The sequence below is a fragment of the Mytilus galloprovincialis genome, chromosome 1 (genome assembly GCF_965363235.1).
Source record: "Mytilus galloprovincialis chromosome 1, xbMytGall1.hap1.1, whole genome shotgun sequence".
In the NCBI taxonomy this organism is placed as follows: Eukaryota; Metazoa; Mollusca; class Bivalvia; order Mytilida; family Mytilidae; genus Mytilus; species Mytilus galloprovincialis.
The window spans coordinates 103058949-103080086 of NC_134838.1; the positions used below are offsets into that span (position 1 = coordinate 103058949).

At 32.4% G+C, this 21138-nt stretch overlaps 1 protein-coding gene across 3 annotated transcripts in view; it reads left to right on the top strand.

The window, feature by feature from the left end:
* The first annotated feature begins 11817 nt into the window (after nt 1–11817).
* The window catches only part of LOC143047985 (uncharacterized), a 291101-nt gene continuing 281780 nt past the window's right edge, over nt 11818–21138 (top strand). For all 3 annotated transcript variants that reach the window (XM_076221371.1, XM_076221380.1, XM_076221389.1), the window contains exon 1: nt 11818–11980. The gene's annotated coding sequence lies outside the window, so the exon portion shown is untranslated. The remainder of the gene's footprint in view (nt 11981–21138) is intronic.

Consider the following 21138-nt stretch of genomic DNA (forward strand, 5'->3'; position numbering starts at 1 on the left):
TGAGACTAAAATCAGTTCAGTTAAATGAGTTGAAGGTCCCTTTAGAATTCGAGTTTACCAAGTCAAAAGTCAAGATCACAGTTATTACAGCGTGAGGTTTCGCAAGCCGCAAAAGCAGGTTTAACTCATCATTTTTTCTTAAAATGTCCTTTACCAAGTCAAGCAAAATGCCAGTTGTTTTCTTATAGTTCGTTTCTGAGTGTTTTGCATTTTGGTGTTCCGATGTGTCGTTGTTCTCCTCTCATTTTTGATGTGTTTCCCTTAGTTTTAGTTTGTAACTCGGATTTGGTTTATTTTTCAATCGATTTATTATTTGCGAACAGTGGTATACTACTGTTGCCTTTATTTATTACAAAAACTTAAATTATTGCAGAAAAATTTTGTTTCCGGATGCTATATCAAATACATATGGTATTGTAACTTTACAGTTTACTTGGATATATGGTTACATATAATGAGAGGTAGACCCTTTTGATGGTGAGGTTTATACCTCAAATCTCAATGTCAAAGATTCGTAAATATATAAGGATTTGTCTGTGAAAGTATTCTCCGGCTGCTAACTCAAATACTGCAAATGGACTTGGACTTAAAACCTTAACTAAATATGTGATTACAAATAAAAAAGACAGAAATTTGTGCAGAACAATGATTTCTGAATGCTTGATCGAATGTTTTAAATGATGTAATGCCTAATTTGCATATATGGTCACATATAATAAGAGGAAGATGGCTATAGCCTTTGGTCCTAATATGAAAAGTACACAGAATTAAGCACAATCAAACACTTCATATGGCATTGAAAAGTTAATATTTATAAAACATAAAAACACAACAACTGTCTGGAATGAAAATGAAAATGAAAACAAGTCTTGATTGTTTATATACAAAAATATGTCAGTGATGTTATTCATTTAACTTAATCTATAAAATTCGGCATAAACTTTTTCCTTCCAAATTCAGCAATAAACAAAATGTCGAATAAAAGTTCGTTCATTCCATACACTTTTTTACAATTTATCTCGTTTGATATCTAGGAATAAAACAATCCTCAACATGTAAAATAGTAAACTCAATAAATAAAAATGTTGCAACATAAAAGAAACGTAAAGTAAAAAAAACCCATACAAAACTTATAACAAACCATCACAAAAATAAAAACCAAATTATGTACAAATACAGGAAGGTGCTCATGCGTTAATTTTGAGCTTTTGGTGCATATCTTATATGCGTGTTGCTTAGTCTTTAGTTTTCTATGTTGTGTCTTGTGTACTATTATTTGTCTGTTTGTCTTTTTTATTTTTTAGCCATGGCGTTGACAGTTTATTCCGATCTATGAGTTTAACGGTCCTTCTGATATCTTTCGCCCCCTTTTTTAAGATATAAAATAGAAGATTTAACGACTAACCGTTTCATACCAATAGCTTCTTCTTTGAAACTATCATATTTTTCTACAGTTTTGTTAAAAAAACCCACCTAAAACACAACAATTGACTAATTGGAATTGGTGAACTCTTTAAAAAAAATTAATATAAAGAATCTTTAAAATTCGATTTCTAATAGGATTCGACAATTTTTACATTTAGAAAAAAATACCGGGTAAATTAGTCCATCCCCTTTTAAATGTCGACAATTGAAATGAAATCAAATTAGAGAACTACGCAAGAATTTAAAAACCTTAGAAGCCGTCAGTTACAAACAAAGTTCAGTTTACTTGATTTTTGAAGCATTTAGCCGATAAAAATATAAAGATATTCGAACTCCTTTATTATTCAGAGTTGACTGGTGGATTTGGCTATACTTTTTGGACCTTTTGGATTAAAGCTCTTCTTCTTTTATATAAAGAAGCTTTGGATTTCAAATATTTTGGCCTAGAGCATCACTGAAGAGACATGTATTGTCGAAATGCGCATCTGGTGCAGGAAAATTGGTACCGTTAATGCTATTGGAAATGAAGATCAAGTTTGAAAAGGTAAAGATCCAGTTATCACACGATAATGAGATAATAGGGTGATCTGCGTATATATGTATCATGAAATATTAACTGCTGTCATCTATGGCATGGTACGTATTGGTTGCAAAAATTCGATATTTTTCATTTTTAAAAATGCAATATTTTTTATTTAATTGGTATATTATGTTGTCATTTCAATGTTATATTTAACATTGCCATTAAAGTGCGAGGTTTGGCATGCCACAAAACCAGGTTCAACCCACCATTTTTATCTTTAAAAATGTCCTGTACCAAGTCAGGAAAATGGCCATTGTTATATTATAGTTTGTTTATGTGTGTGTAACATTTTAACGTTGTGTTTCCGTTGTGTCGTTTGTTTTCTCTTATATTTGAGTGTGAATTCACATTACTATAAGACGTGTAACGGTACTTTTCTATTCCAAATTCATGTATTTGGTTTTGATCTTATATTTGTTATTCTCATCGGATTTTGTCTAATACTTAGTCCGGTTTTGTGTATGTTACATTTTAATGTTGTGTCGTTGTTCTCCTATTATATTTAAAGCGTTTCCCTCAGTTATAGTTTGTTACCCCAATTTAGTTTTTTGTCCATAGATTTACGAGTTTTGAACAGCGGTATACTACTGTTGCCTTTATTCTTCATTTAAATGCAATATTTTTTTATTTGAATGGTATACTTTTTCAGTTTAATGGAATGATTTTTATTCAAATGGTATAATTTGTCATTCAAATGCAATATTTTTTTATTTAATTGGTATATTTCTTCATTTAAATACAATATTTTTCTATTTGAACGGTATATTTTCCATTTAGATGCAATATTTTTTTCATTTAAATGCAAGATTTTTTTATTCAAATGGTATAATTTGTCATTCAAATGCAATATTTTTTTTTATTCAATGAGTATATTTCTTCATTTAAATGCAATATATTTTTATTTGAATGGTATATTTTTTCATTCAAATGCAATATTTTTTATTTAATTGCAATATTTTTTATTCAATTGGTATAATTTGTCATTTAAATGCAATATTTATAATGTAAATGGTATATTTTTTTCATTTAATTGCAATATTTTTTTTATTTGAATGGTATATTTTTCCGTTTATATGCAATATTTTTTTTTATTCAAATGCAATATTTTGTATTCAATCGGTATAACTTTTCATTTGAATGCAATATCTTTTATTCAATGGTATAGTATTTTTTTTTTATTATTTATATGCAATATTTGCATTATGGGAAATTCTTTGACGTCATAAGGTCAAATTTGTAACAACGTTTGTGATTGGTCGGTATTTGTTTGGATTTTCTCTCTTTTCTTTCTAAACATGAGTGACTAAATATTAAAAAGCGTCAGAATATCGGCCCTCTAACTAAATCTGGCGTTCGTGCGAGTTCGTGCACAGGCAGTTAAACATTTTCTGTTCCTAACTATTATTTCTATTTAGAATTTTCAATAGTCAAAACGTTTTGACCACCACTTTTCAAAAACTTTTATTGTAAATGGATCTATATGCAAGTATATCATTTTTTAAAACAGATTAGGCACCGTTATTTTTCCTGTTTGAATAGTTTTACACTTTACTAGTCATTTTTTGTGGGTCCTTTATAGCTTGCTGTTCGGTGTGAGCCATGGCTCCGTGTTGAAGACCGTACTTTGACCTATAATGCTTTACATTTACAAATGTGACTTGGATGGAGAGTTGTCTCATAATACATCATCTTATATCTATTTTACAATGTTAACCAGACGTTTCTAAGACTGTTTTCATTTTTAATAAATCATTTGCCGTGCGTTGTGTACTGATTGATACTTCAGTCTGGGAGAGCAAGACTTATTTCAGTACTAGTTGTTATTAGCCTTGTGCAAACTTCTAGTAATTGCAAATACTCTAATGTCGGTGTTTTGTGTCTATTGTCTGAATGTTAGTTTTTTTGTGTGTCTCGTACCGATCTTTTGGGTTAATCTAATTGCAACTGATTAGTGCAGGTTGTTCTTTTATTGTACTGTTACACCACTGTCCAAGCTTCGGGATGGGTTGAGTGCTCACAAACATGTTGTTGTACTGTTACACCACTGTCCCAGGTTAGGAGGGAGATTGGGATCCCGCTAACATGTTTAACCCCGCCACATTCTGTATGTTTGTGTTTATCCCAAGCCAGGAGCCGGTAATTCAATGGTTGTCGTTTGTTGCTGTGTACTTATTTCTGTTTCGTTCATTTTTTTGTACATTTATTAGGCCGTTAGTTTTCTCGTTTGAATTGTTTAACATTTGTGATTTCGGTGCCTTTTATAGCTCACTATGCTGTGTAGGCTTTGCTAATTGTCGAAGGCAGTATAGTTATTTATAACTGTTGATTAGGTCTCTTGTGGAGAATTGTCTCATTTGTAATCATACCACATCTTCGTTTTATATCAACCCTATCATATTCTTTATTTGTCTGTCCCAAGTCAGGATCTTGTAATTTAATGGTTATCGTTGGGGCATGTATCGACTCATATTTGATATTTTGTAAATTGTTTTGTTATGTATAATGAGGCCGTTCGTTTTTTCGTTTCAATTGCTCACACTTTTCATGTCGGGCCATTTATAGACGACTTAACAGTATCATGTTTTTTGTCATTGTTGAAGGCCTTACGATTGTCTATAATTGCTTACATCCATTTCATATTTGAACTCCGGTTGATAGTTGCCTTATTAGCAATCATATCCCATCTATTCGTTTTTTATGCCCAACCTACGATAGTAGAGGGGCATTATGTTTTCTGGTCTGTGCGTCCGTTCGTCCGTCCGTTCGTCTGTCCGTTCGTTCGTCCGTCCGTCCGTCCGTTCGTTCGTCCGTCTGTCCCGCTTCAGGTTAAAGTTTTTGGTCAAGGTAGTTTTTGATGAAGCTGAAGTCCAATCAACTTCAAACTTAGTATACATGTTCCTTATGATATGATCTTTCTAATTTTACAGCCAAATTAAACTTTTGACCCCAATTTCACGGTCCACTGAACATAGAAAATGAAAGTGTGAGTTTCAGGTTAAAGTTTTTGGTCAAGGTAGTTTCTGATGAAGCTGAAGTCCAATTAACTTGAAACTTAGTACACATGTTCCTTATGATATGATCTTTCTAATTGTACAGTCAAGTTTAATTGTTGACCCCAATTTTACGGTCCACTGAACATAGATATTAAAAGTGTGAGTTTCAGGTTAAAGTTTTTGGTCAAGGTAGTTTTTGATGAAGTTGAAGTCCAATCAACTTGAAACTTAGTACACATGTTCCCTATGGTGTGATCTTTCTAATTTATTGCCAAATTAGATTTTTTACCCAATTTCACAGTCCATTGAACATGTTAAATAATAGTGCGAGTGGGGCATCCGTGTACTTTGGACACATTCTTGTATATTATATACCTGGCTTCTAATCACGTGTTTTCCTGAAATATTTGTCATTGGGCGTTACAAATAGCAAAAGCAATCAATCAATTTAAACTTGTGTTAAATAATTGGAAAACCATTTGATATTTATTTATTTGTTGGGGGGGGGGGGACATTAGGATGTCAGATATGAATATAGTTGCCTGGTAAGAGCTGAAAAATATACATGATTAGCGACAGATAAAAAAGAATAATAATGCCCTTTCTTCTCTTCCCCATCCATCATCTATGAATTAAAACTGACAACCACGGAATAGCCCAATAGTGTGGAAAATAGCGTTTAACACCAATCAATCAAAATTCCTACCCTAGAATATCAAATAATTGTCCCTTAACTGTTATTGTCTGACGGTGTAGTTCTTATATTTATTCAGCTTATCGTCCTATATGGATGTCCTACTAAGGCTGTCATATCATAAAAAAACTGTGATAACACAGCTCACATTCTAATATATTTGCATTCATAAATTCATTACAGCGGATTCCATTGAGTGTGTAGCCAAATGTAATATCTTTGGTTAGCTTGCTTGTTAGCTGAACCGTGAAGTCATTATTAGGTGATGTATACTACCCTCCTTTCAAAGTAGCATAGTCAAACAGACAGATAGATTGGTTTTCTGTAGGACTAGTCTATTTATAAAGTAGGGTAGTTTACCTAACCTAACAATGACTTCACGGGTCAGCAAACAAGCAAGCTAACCAAAGATATTACCTTTGGCTACACACTCAATGGAATCCGCTGTAATATCATTTAGACCAAACGACGCCATATGTTTGGTATGTACCTCGGCCGTATAAACAATTTATCAAAAAAGAAGAGATAGAAGAGAGCCAGAAGATCTTCCTAATGCCAAAAAACAGAAATGGACCTCTTCTGGCTCACTACCGAAGAACAAAAAAAACAACAACAAAAAACAAAAACCAAACCGCGCACAATTAATAGGTTTTAAAAAGCCTTGCCCCTACCTTTTTTTCAGCAAAAAATATATATAATCAACATTAAAATGCTATTGTGTTTTTATGAGACCTACTTTATTACATGATCTGGGACTAATGGCATCTATCTATAAGTCCAAGCTTACAGTAAATTATTATAATATGAATATGTGTCTTGTTTAAATCACCACATATGATGCTATAAAATTGAGAATAGAAATGTGGAATGTGTCAAAGAGAAAACAACCCGACCTTAGCGCAGACAACAGCCGAACGCCACCAATGCGTCTTCAATGCAGCGAGAAACATCCGCACCCGAAGTCGTCCTTCAGCTGGCCCCTAAACAAATGTTTATACTAGTTCAGTGATCATGAACGTCATACTAAACTCCGAATTATACACGAGAAACTGAAATTAAAAATGATACAAGATTAACAAAGGCCAGTGGCTCCTGACTTGGGACAGGCGTAAAAAATGTGGCGGGGTTAAACATGTTTTTTGAGTCTGTCGTGAGTCACCATTTTTCAGGACAGGAATTGGGTTTACAAAGAGAGAATAATATGTAAAAAATAGATAAGGGGCAGGACAAACCCTATAGATAATATATATAATAAAGAAATGATGAAATATAAAGAATACGTTGCTTGTTTTTTGGTTGCCTTATGTCCAGTGGCAAATATTTCACGCATGTTAAGGACAGATATAATAGAGATCGAAGGACAAAAAAACGAGTGAAATGATGAAAACTAAAAGATATAGAATAATAGAAACAATCTTTGATCTGAATCCACTCCCCCCTCACACACACCATAACCATTACTCCCACATATACATCTCTATACAAATATCTAAATATAAACCCCATCCCCTAGCTATATTATAGACACTGAGGTTCTGGTCCCGCCCCTGTTACATGCATCTAATTGCATACATTCTGTACGGGTCTATTAGTATTATAGATAATACCTAAACGTATACAATCCTACAATTTGTTGGATACAAATCATTAGATATTTGTATCTTTTTATATTGTATACTGTGTAAAAAAATAAAGTTACTTGTATTCCCCCTCCCCCTTTTCCAAATGCAGCATTGGAATTTAAATCATCATTTAAAAGTCCTGAAGAAAAATATGTTTTGAAATATGCCCGGCATACTTATTCATATAGAAGTTATTGAATTACTGTGGAGCTTGAATAAAAATTCTATTTAAGGGGTTCAGAGATGGGAACAGTAAAATAGCTCAGCAACGAATCCTAAATGTAAAATCACAGCTCAGGTATCTTTTTGTGGGGGTCTGGTTCTGCTGTCGTAATTAGGTGATTTTTTTTCTACATATAGCAAAAAAGGAGGGGCTTAGTCCAAATAATTATAAAGTCCTGGAAGACTTTTTATTATTTTTTATGTTTGCCTTCCTGCAATGCCTCTGAGGATCACGGAAATTAAAAAATATATATATATAGCATCAGAGGACGTCATGATTACATGTATCTGGACTTAGAGGGAGGAAAAGGGGGGGACGGGGGCTAGCTATGTATTTTTTTCATTTCAATGTGTAGACTGTAGGGGAGTTTCTTCAGAAAGGGTTTTCATTGGAGGCGTTTATGGTTTATTCCTTGAATGCCAACATCCTTTGATCTACCGACAATTTACCTGTAAAATTATGTTGGCGTTCGAGGAATAGGTGCAAGAAGTTATCACAACAAAAGTGCATGCTTATCAAAACAATCATACTAATTAAACATAATAGGTAAATTACAGGTAGCTCAATCCAATTCATATTTGTCAAATTGTTGAAAGTCTTTTTTTGCTGTTACTGTTGGAACAGTATGGATTTTCTTACAATAATTAGTGATGCATCACAAAGTCGATTGCGCACATTTTAAGGAATTCCAGCTTACACAAATTCTACAATAGAGTCTTTCAACTTTGATGTGGCTTTTTTCAATATTTTCATAGTTGTGTGTGCTGTAATGTCCTCCCTTATTAATTGAAAGGTTGTTTTTTTTTATTTTGTAGCTCGTGTTGGATTACATTGTCTTATTTTGTTCAGTTGTTCCGGATAATTTCTTGGTTATTATAATAGTACATTTTCTTTTGTAAGTGATTCATAAGATATTGCTTAGTCACATCTCATTATCTTGAAACTGTATTGTGGAAGATGTTTTCACTCATTTTTTTGTAGCATACAAAGAAGAGAAATAAATCTATTTTGAATCATATATTATTTATTTGTACACAGTGCACACAGAAAACAATACAAATAACATAAGCAAACATTTAGCAAATTGACAAAAATCACTATATATTTGATCTGATATTAAACAGTTGTTGAATAGTTTAAACTAGCACTTTTCACATTTAATAGTCTATTACAAGTGTAGAAGATACGATGCTGAATCTGCAAACTGTACAGTTGTCATCTCTCTGTTGGCGTGTCGCTGTTTCAGGTTACCGAGTCTGGTCTCAATTTCTCAGTATTTTCTTTTTCTGTTGATTCATTGAATTTGGTAGTTGATGTATTGTCTTACTGCGCTGAGTATAGAGTGATGTCTTGCAGGTTGTAAAGGTGGGCATACTATGGACTAGTCTTTCAGAGTCGTTGTCCCAGTCTCTATTGTGTAGTTTGACTAATTCGTCTACATAGATTGTTGGTACTGGAGTGCTTTCAACAAGACATCTTTGTTTCATTCGTTTGAGTTCTTGATCAACATTGAGTTGAACTGGATCTGAAGGATGATTATGTAGATCTCTGATGGTAACTGGTATTCTGTTGAGTGTGTTGGTGGTAGCTGTGCATTCAGATCTCCAGTAGCATCTGTCTCATCGTTTAGTCTTTACTCCGAACTTGTAGTTATTGTAGACCAAGTTTTATTTGCCAAGACGATTCTCAACAAACTGTATATTTAACTGTGCATTAGCCATACTTAGATAAACAGCTGCGCCATGAGCGCATGATACGCCCGTCGTCTTGTGTGCAATAATCGTAAATAGTTTCTGTGATACAGCGTATTTTCAGTTCACATTAACTAATATAACGTTAAAATGATGTGGAATTAAACAAATCTCTAATATACCTTTTTTAAGTTTGAAATAATTGTATGTAACTTAAATTTCTTCAGTATTTCTTATATATCTTTTGTTAGTAAAAACATTTTCATTCCCATGATTATCTTTCTTTAACAAAAATAGTAATAACATTTTTAGAATTTATTTGATAACTTAAAAATTCATAATAATTTTAACCCAAAATTCTACTATTTTTTTTTATCAAATGTTGCAATTTTATCAGATTCAATAATTATTTTTAACAGTTAAATACTTATAAAAACATTTGAATACTTGTAAAAACACCTATTGTTATTATATAAACATCTATTGAAATATTTTTGTTGGCATTCAAGGAATAGGTAACATATAAAATGTTGGCATTCGAGGAAGACACCGTTTTTGCCATGTGCACGCAGGTATTTGTTTCTGTCATGGACAGGTTGCGTGTCAAATTAATTATTATTACATGTCATTTTTTGCTCGAACTGGTCATTATTGGTATTAACAGCCAGTGCACGAACTCGCACTAACGCCAAATTAAATAAGGGGCGATAACCGGACGCGTTATTTTAAATTAAGATAAGAAGAAAGAAGGGGAGAAATCCATACACTTACCGACCAATCACAAAAGTTGTTGCAAATTTGACCTTGTGACATTAAAGAATTTCCCATAATGCAATTATTGCATATAAATAATAATAAAAAAAAATACTATACCAATTAAATGAACAATATTGCCTTCAAATGAAAAGTTATACCAATTGGATAAAAAATAATGCATTTGAATGACAAATTATACCATTTGAATAAAAAATATTGTATTTAAATGAAAAAATATACTATTTAAAGAAAAATTATACCATTTGAATAAAAAGTATTGCAGTTAAATCAAATAATTTACCATTTAAATGAAAAATTACACCATTTGAATAAAAAATATTGCATCTAAATGAAAAAATTATACCATTGAAATAAAAAAAAATATTGCATTTAAATGAAGAAATATACCAATTAAATATAAAATATTGCATTTAAATGAAGAAATATACCAATTAAATATAAAATATTGCATTTAAATGAAAAATATCGAATTTTTGCAACCAATACCATGGCAGTCATCATGGGTTAAATTTTGGTTCTTTGCTGCGGTCACTCGCAAAAAAAGTTCACATTGTGTGCTATTTCTAATCGTTTTTTAGGTTTAATTCACCATTTTCTACAATGGAAAATGCCTGTTCTAAACGAGGAATATGACAGTTGGTATCCTAAAGTTTGATGTGTTTGATCGAGCTTTTGATTTTGTCTTTAATTTGGTTACAGACTTTCCGTTTCGAATTTCCCGGGGTTCGCTTATTTTACTTGTTTTACCTTTCCCTGTACAGTTTCACGTTTGATAAGGTTCCCTCACTCATTTTGATGCGCTGAATACTTCTCTTCATACATCTGAAGTTGCTTATCACTTCTGCTAATGTTAGCCATAGTCTTAGAAAATGACATTTCTTAATTTATACTTAAACTTTTATGTCAAAATGCATATCCGCGGTTAACAATATTTTATCGGTGTAACAAACTGCTCTATCACCGTCTTAGCTATGTGTGATGTATATACGATAATAAAATGTCTTGTCGCCTTTTCGGAAATATATATTGGATATTTAAAATTTCCGAAACTGCAACGTATTTTTTAAAACATATCAAGTAATACATGTCAAACATCAACAAACATCCACGCACGCGCTCGTATAACGCACTTACAATGGACATTTTATCATGTTTAAAATGTGGCTATCTTTCAAACATGAAAATAAAATATTAAACTTTTGTAAATTTAAACCCGTTAAGTAGAATCACTTGGTATCTAACTATAAAAATTATAAAATATACTTGAAAGGTGCTTAATATGTACGTATACGTGTTCTTCTTGACCTTGTGTAAAACATTCAGACCTAGACATGCTTATTTAATTAACAACGATTTAAATCAGAACGATGTTCATTTAGAGAGATACAAGATGGGATAGCATCAAAGCTATCTAATAGAGACAAAAGAAACGTAGATGTTAGCAAACAATGTATCGTTAAAATCCCGCAACCGGAGGTTGGCCTCAGCTGACCCCTAAATAAAAGTTGAATTAATTTCGTAAAAAATGACGTCCCACTTAACTTCAAAACATATACACGTCTTCTGGTTTTTTCAAAGTTAATTCAATATCTAATATGAAAGAAAAAAACAAAGTTAAAAACAAAACAAAAAATTTCGATTAAAACAGGTAGAAGGAAGTAGAAAAAGATAGAAGTTTTAAGATCTTATCATTTCCATGTAATATGATTTAAGTGGATAATTTAAACGATGCTAAGATATAATATCATTTTCCTGTCCTTAAACTTAAATTTAACATTATAGAATCGAGGAAAGACCCTCTCTACAGTGTTTATGTTGTTCCTCAATTCAAATGTTGACAACCTGCAAAGCGTGTGCAACATCTGCAAAACTGGGTTTTAATGATCAAAGTTTTGTTTAGTTTCGGATCGTAGAGTGATATTCTACTTGTAAAGATTTCAAGAATCATCGATTGGTAAACAGTTCTTGAAACGTAAGTTTTGTGAAATTATTTTTACGATTTGAATAGGAAAACTTGTTGATTGCAGATTTTATGATCTGAATAATAGCGTTCTTCCCTCGACGGGTTTTGAAACCTTGCTTTTAAGACAACGTTGAAACACCTTCTGCACTGTGTCCCGCGCTCTACACTACTCGTTGACCTAGCATAGCTTTCGATAGTGGAGTAATGCATATACTCGTCGGATTTATCCAGGTTGTAGCAGAGTATATGATGTATTGTAGTAGGGAGAGTTTTACATTGCAAATCAGCTATTTTGTCTGAGAGAAAAGGAAAGGGGTACCAGTCATAACGAATGACAGCGAAATATTTGTTGAAATAACGTTGACGTTGAACGTTTACTCTGTTTGATTCTAGTTGAAGCTACACATGGACATTTGACGAATTAAAAGAATTAGACTCTTTTGAAGCTAACGGTAGTGAAAAACAGAAGTTTAATGCTTGAAAATAAAGGGAATTCCTACACTCTTTAATAGACGATTATATTACTTACCATGCAATAAAATCAATATAATGGTTTTAATTGTTTCTTTTTAAGATCTTTTTTTTCTTTTGTACTTTTGGTATAACTTATCTGAAAAATAGATATGTTCCTAAATAAAAACTAAGTAACTTTTTATTTTTTTCATGTTTATTAATTTTGGTTTGCATCAAGTACCAAGACAGACAATTTTGTACATTATACATTTTAATTACCATTTTATGTTTTAGTTATTACAATTTAGTATACAGTCATATAAATCGAACAAGTTATACAAGCTGTTTAAATAATAAGCATTGTCCCGTGTTGACATGAATTATCGTTGATATTGTTATATTTACTGTTTACAAAACCCAACTAAGATGCATTTATCAAAAGGAATTTTGAGTCCCCAATATAATTCAGCTTCGTATCTTATTTGGCCTTTATTTTATTTTACATTGAGCATCACTGATAAAAAAAATGTACACAAAACTCGCGTATGGGATACTCAATTCTTATCCTGGAATCTAAAAGTTTATTAAGGATAATATAAAAGGAAATTAATTGTATATAAGTTTGATTTAATATTTGACAGATTCTCATTTTAGTAAACGTTTTTTTTTAACTAATAACAAGACTATATATTCTTTTAGCCTGGTTAAGAAATGATGTTACCAGGCCAATATATATATTAATTGTAAAAAAAAAAGTCCAGCAATTCCACTCCACGAAACTAAATGCTAATAACATACATAAGTTAATGATCCAAGCAACCCAGCCCCTAGAAATTACAAACTTGTTAAATTACAAACAGTGTTACGGCCAGAAATCGCCTTTAAATTGTAGCCAACAAAAGACACAAATCAATAGTAAAATTTAACAATATTTATTATACAAAAGTTTACAAAAGGTATTACACAAAATTTACTGTTAACTTAACTGTCAAAATATGAGTCCAATCTGTTATCTTTATCTGTATCCGGAAATCTTTCGGAATCCAATCTGAATATTATGTTCACTACTAAGGTCACAATCCAGTATGATGTTGTTTGTAGAATAAAAGTGTCAATCCAAATGCTGTGAATACTAATGTCTATCAATGTCTATGTCCAAGTTTAATTATGAGAGTTTAACTTTAGTGTCTGTATATATAGTGTTGTCATGGAAAATTCTAGAACACTCTATAATGGAACATTGTGGAAAATCCTGGAAAGTTACAACGGAAGTTTCTGGAATAACGTAGAAGTTTAAATTACGCATCTTTTATAAGGATCATTCTAGAAAGTTCCAATCATTCTGTGATTGTTCCAGTGATTCCTAAACTGCACAGTTATAAGATTATTTGGTAAACAACTATCAGGCCATACAACACAAATTAGGCCAACATAAATAAACATAATAATTACAATATCATAACACCTCCCCCCTTAAAAGAAGTTTTAGTGTAACAAAAACTTATCATGAATAATATGAACAAAAATACATAATATATACAAAGTGATTTAATAAGCTCTAGATAAAGCATCAGCTATTACATTATCTTTACCCTTAATATGTTTTACAATTACATCATATTCCTGTAACAATAAACTCCACCTAGTCAACCTCTGATTCTTGTTTCTCATTTTATGCATGAAGGTGAGAGGATTATGATCAGTATAAACAAGAATAGGATATACAGTGGGATTCAAATATACATCAAAATGTTGAAGTGCTGACAACATTGCAAAACACTCTTTTTCAATAGTTGAATAATTTTTCTGATGTTTATCCAATTTCTTAGAAAAATATGATATAGGTTTTTCAACATTATCATCTGTCTCTTGATATAAAACAGCTCCTATTCCTACATCGCTTGCATCAACGGCAAGTTTAAATTGTTTTTCAGAGTCTGAAGTAATTAGAACTGGACTATTAATTAAAAGTGATTTGCTATTTTCAAAAGCGTTTTGACAATTTTCACTCCAGATAAATTTAGAATCTTTTCGTAAAAGATGAGTCAGTGGTTGAACCACAGTAGCAAAATTTGAACAAAATTTTCTGTAAAATCCAATCATGCCTAAATATCTCATAAGTTGTTTTCTATTTGTAGGAGGAGGAAATTTGGAAATAGCTTCCACTTTAGCCATAATAGGTTTCACTTGACCTTGGCCAACTGTATGCCCTAAATAATCAACAGTGGCCTGACAAAATTCAGTTTTACCAAGATTAACAGTCAAATTTGATTGTGACAATCTATCAAAAGTATCATACAAATGTGTTAAATGCTGTTCCCAGCTATCACTACATACAATTAGATCATCAATATAAGCATAACAACAGTTTAAATCTTTTATAACATTATTGATCATTCTTTGAAATGTAGCTGGTGCACTTTTCATGCCAAACGGCATTACAGTATATTGAAATAAACCATCTGGTGTAACAAAAGCTGATATTTCACGAGCTCTCTGTGTCAATGGAACTTGCCAATAACCTTTCAACAAATCAAATTTGCTCACAAATTTTGCTTGACCAATGTTGTCAATACAATCGTCTATCCTTGGAATCGGATAGGAATCAGATTTTGAGACTGAATTTACTTTTCTGAAATCAGTCACGAAACGAAAGGTTTTATCTGGTTTTGGCACAAGGAGACAAGGAGAGCTCCATTCACTGTTACTAGGCTCAATAATATCATTGTCAAGCATATATTTAATTTCTTTTCTCATAGCTTCAAGTTTGAGTGGATTGAGCCGGTAAGGATGTTGCTTAATTGGAGAAGCATCTCCTACATCAACATCATGACAAACAGCAGTGGTTTTGTTTGGCACATCTGGAAAAAGATTTTTAAAAGAAAATACCAAAGTTTTTATTTCTTCTCTACGATCAAAAGACAGATGTGCAAGTTTTGAGTCTAAATTTGACAAAATTTCTGAATTTTTCAGTCTAACTGTCTCTTCCATAGTTTTAGAACTAAAAGGTGGTTCAATTACATCTGGTTTGTCATGATTGTTCTCAAATTTAACCATGCCTAAAGTGGCAACTGGTTTACTCTCACATTCATTAGTACGCTCAAAATATGGTTTTAACATATTAATATGACACACTCTGTTTTGTTTACGCCGACCTGGAGTTTTTACAATATAATTCAAATCATTGATTTTACTCTCTATTGTATAAGGACCACAATATTTAGCCTGTAAAGGATGTCCAGGGACTGGCAAAAATACAAGTACCCTATCACCAGGCTCAAAAACTCTGTCCCTGGCATCTTTATCATACCATATTTTCATCTTGTTCTGTACATTTTTTAAGTTTTTCTGAGCAATTTGACAAGCAGTATACAATTTTTCTTTAAATCTAGATACATAGTCTAAAAGATTCAAGTCAGTATGTTCAGTAAGCCACTTTTCCTTAATCAATTTTAACGGTCCCCTTACAGTATGACCAAATACCAACTCAAAGGGACTAAATCCAAGGGATTCTTGAACAGCCTCTCGAACCGCAAAAAGTAGAAAGTGAACTCCATCATCCCAGTCTCTGTCAAATTGAAGACAAAAAGTTCTAATCATGTTCTTCAATGTTTGATGAAAACGTTCTAAGGCACCTTGAGATTCTGGATGATAAGCACTTGATCTGTACTGAGCAATCCCTAACTGGTATACGACTTGCTGAAATAAACCTGACATGAAATTTGATCCCTGGTCGGACTGTATAGACTTAGGAAGTCCTACTAATGTGAAAAATTTGATAAGAGCTTTGACAATAGTAGGTGTCTTGATATTTCTTAGCGGAATAGCCTCAGGAAAGCGTGTGGATGTACACATGATTGTCAATAAATACGCATTTCCAGTTTTGGTCTTTGGTAAAGGTCCAACGCAGTCAATTAGAACTCTGCTGAAAGGTTCGTCAAAGGCTGGAATAGGCAGAAGTGGTGCTGGTGGTATTTTCTGGTTAGGCTTACCAACAAAAGAGGGACGAAAGACACCAAAGGGACAGTCAAACTCGTAAATCTAAAACAAACTGACAACGCCATGGCTAAAAATGAAAAAGACAAACAGAAAAACAATAGTACACATGACACAACATAGAAAACTAAAGAATAAACAACACGAACCCCACCAAAAACTAGGGGTATATATGGCATGATTTGCAGTATTCTGCGACATCATTTCGAAGTCTGGGCCAGTAGAAATGCTGCAAGATCTTAAGGCAAGTCTTCCTTATACCTAAGTGTCCAGCCAAGGGGGTGTCATGGGCAAGACCAATAATTTCTTGCCTATAAACTTTAGGCACCACCACTTGGTATACCACTCTCCATTCCTCCTCTGGGGTAGCATCAGGAGGTCTCCACTTCCTCATTAAAATGCCGTCTTGATGGAAATAGCATTCAGCCACTTTGTCTGCTTCCTCCTGTGGTTGAGCCCTCTGGCTGAACTGAAGAACCTCAGGGTCTTTATGTTGTTCTTCAGATAAATTCTTTCGGTCTAATGAATGGCTGTTAACGTCTGGCCATGGCATAATAACATTCTTGTTAACACTAGGTGGTCTTGTAATGGCCTTTTCTGAGCTACCAGGACCTTCAATGTCAGCTATAAAAGTGTCAGAAAGGTCCATGTAATCAAACTTGTCTTCTTGCAAATTCTGATTTTGTTGTTTTCTAGCCATCGCCCTAGTAACAACACAAGCTGGATACAATTCAGCATCATCTTCAGGTGATTTAACATCCACCACCGGTTCACTGGTAACAATTGGTTCAGCAACCACTTTGTTCCTAGCTAGATCATTTCCTAGCAATAATGTAACACCCTCAACAGGGAGATTAGGACGAACACCTACAACAACTGGTCCAGTTATCAAATCTGACTTCAGATAAATACGATGGAGAGGAACATCTATACAACCTAACTCTACACCTTGTAACAAAACGGAGGCACCAACAGAAGTATTCTCGGACAAAGGCAACACACCTTCTAACAATAAAGTCTGAGAAGCTCCAGTGTCCCGTAAAATCTTAATAGGCTGAAGAGTGGTATCATCAACAATAGAAACAAACCCATCAGACATAAAGGGTTTGTATTCCTCCATGTAATCACAAAAACTGGACTTAAAAGCCTGACGCGCAGGGCATTCCAATGTACTGGTATTATAAGGTGTCGTACAAGCACTGGTCTTCGGCTTATTATCTCGTTCATTCTTCTTCTGGAGTCTAAAACAATCAGCCATCAGGTGACCAATCTTCTTACAATAAGCACAAGTCAGTGACTTCTTCTCAAAAGTATCAAATTTTGGACTAGACATATTATAACTGGACTGACTCTTATTCTGTGCAACAGACTTACTATCAGTACGCTCATTGCTTTGATTTTTGTAATTTCCACTGGAAGTATTGACATTTTGACCCTTGAAACTTCTTTTATGTGAAAGAGTATAATTATCTGAGATGACAGCTGCATCATGTATCGACTCAACAGTTTTGTCGTCTAAATGTGTTTTTAAGTCTAAATGAACACATAGTTTGAACTCTTCTAATAATATCAATTGTCTTAGGTTATCAAAATTGTTATCTGTTTTCTTTGACGTAAGCCATTTGTCAAATAGATCTTCTTTTTCCCGAGCAAATTCCACATATGTTTGTGAATCAAACTTTTTATAAGATCTAAATTTCTGTCTATATGCTTCTGGTACTAGCTCATAAGCTTTCAAAACTTCCTGTTTTACCGTGTCATAATCAGAACTTTTTTCTGATGGAAGTGCGGAGTATATTTCAGCGGCCTTCCCCTCAAAAACACTTTGCAGCATCGTAGTCCAATACGGCATAGGCCATTTCAAATTGTTAGCAATTTTCTCAAACTGTGGAAAATATTTATCAACTGTTTTTTCACAAAATTTTGGAACCAAACGTATGTTTTTTGCTGCATCAAAATAATCTGATTTCGAGTGAACTTTAGTGTTGCTTTCTTCTTTGACCATTTCAATTTTCAGTTTCTCCATCTCTAGCCTTTCCCTCATTTCAAGTTCTTTTAATTTCTCCCTCTCCTTCATTTCCAGTTCTTTTAATTTAAATTCATCTTCTTTTTCTTTTTTCTCCATTTCTAACCTTTCCTTCATTTCCAGTTCTGCCTGTTTTAATTTAAATTCATCTTCTTTTCTTTTCTCCATCTCCTTCAATTCCAGTTCTTTTAATTTAAATTCATCTTCTTTTCTTATCTCCAGTTCTTTTAATTTAAGTTCATGTTCTAATTCAAGCTGTTTTAATTTAAAGGCGTCAATATTTTCGACCTTAAGTTCAAGAGCCTCTTCACCTAAAATTTCTGCGTCAACTAATTTGTCTATAACCAAATTTTTTATAATTTGTTTTCTCATAGATACTTTAAAATCTAATTTCAGATGTTTAGCAAGCAACACTAATTCCTCTTTCTTTAAATTATCAAACCCCTCCAGGTCTGGCGTTTTCAAAAATTTACCAGCATCAAATGCCATTTTGTAGAATTTTGTTGGCTAGTTATAATAAAAATATTAAACAAATTTTGAATAAAATATTTTTAAGATCCCGGACGAGCCCCCAATTTCTGTTACGGCCAGAAATCGCCTTTAAATTGTAGCCAACAAAAGACACAAATCAATAGTAAAATTTAACAATATTTATTATACAAAAGTTTACAAAAGGTATTACACAAAATTTACTGTTAACTTAACTGTCAAAATATGAGTCCAATCTGTTATCTTTATCTGTATCCGGAAATCTTTCGGAATCCAATCTGAATATTATGTTCACTACTAAGGTCACAATCCAGTATGATGTTGTTTGTAGAATAAAAGTGTCAATCCAAATGCTGTGAATACTAATGTCTATCAATGTCTATGTCCAAGTTTAATTATGAGAGTTTAACTTTAGTGTCTGTATATATAGTGTTGTCATGGAAAATTCTAGAACACTCTATAATGGAACATTGTGGAAAATCCTGGAAAGTTACAACGGAAGTTTCTGGAATAACGTAGAAGTTTAAATTACGCATCTTTTATAAGGATCATTCTAGAAAGTTCCAATCATTCTGTGATTGTTCCAGTGATTCCTAAACTGCACAGTTATAAGATTATTTGGTAAACAACTATCAGGCCATACAACACAAATTAGGCCAACATAAATAAACATAATAATTACAATATCATAACAACAGAATTTGTGTACATGTTGTGTAGCTGACCAATGGTTCAATCGTTTCAGACACAATTTCCAGTGAATAGTTTCTACAGAGAAATCCTTGTGAAAGTCTTAATAATAACAATTAATTACAATACAAACTGTCCTGCATTAGTCTAATTTTCATAAAACAACTCCTTGTTACGCTATTTGCCAATATTGTTTTGGACAAAATTTTAACACTCTGCTTTTATGGAATGACCTGAACTAGCTATTTTCACTTAGTATTTCTCTCAAGATACGACTTCAGATCCTTGACAACTTACTATATGGTACGGATTTTGGAATATTTGTCTCATTTTCATTTCAACATTTTTTATTTTTTATATCGTGTAAATCCACATTTGTCTTACTGTGGTTTTTTTTTTCTCGAGAATATTTGTATTTGTCTATTTAAACAGTTTTATATGACATGCATGTATTTGTAGTTTTAATCGAAATGCTAAATACACCTAGCATATATAGTCAAAAAATAAATAGATGCTGCAAACACTATAGCGAAGCGCACAAGTTGTAAAGATGTCTTGTTATATTAAACACATTAATAATCTTCGCACAACTTATGCATGTGTTATCTGTACCAAGTCAGGAAAATGACCTTTGTTACATTATAGTTCGTTTCTGTGTGTGTTACATTTTACTATTTACTATGTTTCTGTTGTGTTGTAGTTCTCCTCTTATATTTGATGTGTTTCCCTCAGTTTTAGTTTGTAATCCGGATTTGCTTTTTCTCAATCGATTTATTAGTATACTACTGTTGCCTTTTTGTTTTATCGTATCATATTTTGGCTTGTACATTAATTTATAAACCAAACTGTTTGGTTAAATTTCCGTTCGTGAAACTAACGGCTTTGAAATTTACATAAAGACTTTCCTCGTGTTTTTTGTAACACATACTTTAGAATGATTTTTATTCAATGAATACTACGAATAAATAAATTTCAATTGCACTACCTTTATGACAATTTTTTATTTTTTATTATTTCAATAATTTTGTTTTGATCTCAGATGCATGATTTCCCCCTCATTAGTTGTAACTGGCTTTGACCTATCAGTCAGATTTCAGATCTGTAATTACTTTACTATTTTCGTTGTGGGGATGTATAAATATCCTGCTATGTCCATTCGGTATTTTTTAGAAGTTTATCTGCTTTGCATTGATCTGATGAATTGTCTAGATAGTTGGAATTTTCCAACATCAAAATAGTAAAATTAGATTTTCTACATCAAAATAGTAAAATTAGATTTTCTACAAATAAATCTAAAGAAAAAAAGGAGAAGATGTCAATAGTTTTAATGGGATACTGTATAATAAAAACCACACGATTAATACATTTTGATATCAAATTTTAACAGCTAATTATGAAAATGATTAAAAACAAGCGTTAATTTTGTGTTTCAAAAAAAAATGGAGAAATATTTTATTCAGATTTAAAATTTTATCTTTAGAGTCACATCAACCAGAATTGAACAAGTTTTACA